The sequence below is a fragment of the Callospermophilus lateralis genome, chromosome 11 (assembly GCF_048772815.1).
Source record: "Callospermophilus lateralis isolate mCalLat2 chromosome 11, mCalLat2.hap1, whole genome shotgun sequence".
NCBI lineage: Eukaryota > Metazoa > Chordata > Mammalia > Rodentia > Sciuridae > Callospermophilus > Callospermophilus lateralis.
In genome coordinates, this window is record NC_135315.1 from 48,489,912 (window position 1) to 48,492,137 (window position 2,226).

The window sequence follows — 2,226 nt, forward strand, 5'->3', positions numbered from 1 at the left end:
CGCCCTGGGCAGGTAGGGAGTGGGAGCTGGTGGCAGGATAACTACTCAACATGACATACCCAGGCCTTTTTATCGGTCCTGGACAGATGGTGTCCAAACTCTTGGAAAGGTTAGTGATGGTCTCTAGGAGCCAGTATGGCCCTGTGGAAAGCCAGCGGTGCCAGGCCAAGCTCATTTCCTTTTTGGACACAGTTATGGCAACTGGTGGAGTTGGGCATTGCCATGCCTGCTGGGCCTGTGCTTGGGCACAGCTGCTGCTCTACCCTCTGATGGTGACTTTGTGAACAGTAGAGGTAGTTAGGGGTAAGATGATGGCCCGCCCAAGCGCATGTCCCTGTCCACTCCTGAATGGGCTCCAGTGGAAGGAGGTCTCTGGCGGGACTTGGACCATATCACACTGTCAGCAAAGGTGCTCACCACAGAGAAGCAGCTGCATGAGAAGGATGCACTTTATGCAGACTGGATGGGGAGCCATCTGGCAGATGCATGGCCATTCACAGTGGCCTTGACAAGCTGGGACCATGGACTGAGGCCAAGAGGATGAGATGAACATGGACAAACAAGTGGATCTAAGGCCCAACACAAGCATCCTTTCTCCAGAAGTCTCTCTTAAACTCCCAGCTTGTGTTCAATCCCGCATCCAGATTCCCACTGTCCTTTTTCTCCTCTAGTCCTGCCCCCTCACCCTAACACCTACCTATCCCTCACCTGGACCACTGACAACTCCTTCACTTCCTGAGGTGTCTTCCGGCCTGGGATCCCCTCCTCACTGGGTCATGTATTTTTAAAAATCCGTTGGTTAGCCAGGTGTGGTGGTGCATGTCTGTAATCCCAGCTACTCAGGAGGCTGAGGCAGGAGGATCACAAGTTCAAGGCCAGCCTAAGCAATTCAGTGACATCCTGTCTCAAAAGAAAAAAAGGGCTGGGGATCTAGCTCAGTGGTAGAGCCCCCCTGGGTCCAGTGCCCATACCACAAAAATAAAACCAAATACAAAAAAAAAAAAAAAAATCTCTTGGTTATTGTCTCCAGCCATGGGGACTACCTACAATCACAAAAACAGCTCCTAACCCAGTTGCTCTTCTTTGGATGCTTCACAATAGCTAATGTGTTCTCATCCTCTCCTTGCCTGGGCTGCCACCAATTCTACGCAGCACAGGACCCTGGGTGAAATGTGCCCTTTAATCCAGGGCCACTTATTCTTCCTTTTCCTACTGATACCTGTGGCACATCTAGTGTATACTTCTGCCTCACCCACAGGAAAGGGGTAGGACCCTGCCTCCTCCATTAGAGGGCCCATTCTCTGCAGTTACAAGGAAAAACATGGCCTCAGCCTCAGGGCAGATGCTATAAAGGAGACACCACCATATTACCAAGAGTCTCATTTGTGGTTTTTGGCAAAGGCGGGAAAATTCCCTTGAGATCAACCAATGACTTGTTGGGGAACCCCCCAGCCAAAACAGACCCCCACCCTGGAGACCAAGCTGAATGCTTCACTTTTATATTCCAGTGTATTTCCTGCTCTGTACTGATACAGGTGGGCTGCAAAACTAGACAGCAGACATGCACATGTATCTTCAGCATTTTCAGAAGGACATTTGGGGACATCCTGAATTAGACCTCATCCTGTCTTTTTTTTTTTTTTTTTTTCTGTACCAGATTGAACCCAGGATCACTTAACTACTGAGCCACATCTCCAGCCCTTTTTATTTTTTATTTTGAGACAGGGCCTCACTGAGTTGCTTAGGGCCCTGCTAAATTGCCGAGGCTGGATTTGAACTCCTGATCCTCTTGCCTCAGGCTTCCAAGCCACCGGGATTACAGGTATGCCCACCTGGACCTCATCCAATTTTGATTTGCGATGTTGAGATGAATGGAGGCTCAAGTCTGGATTCTGTTTGATCTATTGCTGTTTAGTCTGCTTTTGTCTTGCCGAGTAGGGTTTGTTGCTAGATGGGATTTTGGAGAGAGGCTAAGGGACAGATTTTTCAAGGAAAGGGGTGTTGGGGTGGATACAGAGACAGACAGCTCCTAGAATAATAGAGAAAGAGCTTCATCAAACTTAACAATAGGTGATTGTCTATCAGATAGTGGGACCCCGTCCTCCCCACCCACAGAAATGTGAGCAAGTTTACCTGGCCCATGATTTTGCAGTTCAATCTGTGCTTTGCACTTGTGTGGTGTCAAGATTGCTGAGATTGGCCCCAAGCAAACTCAATTGTTTTCAA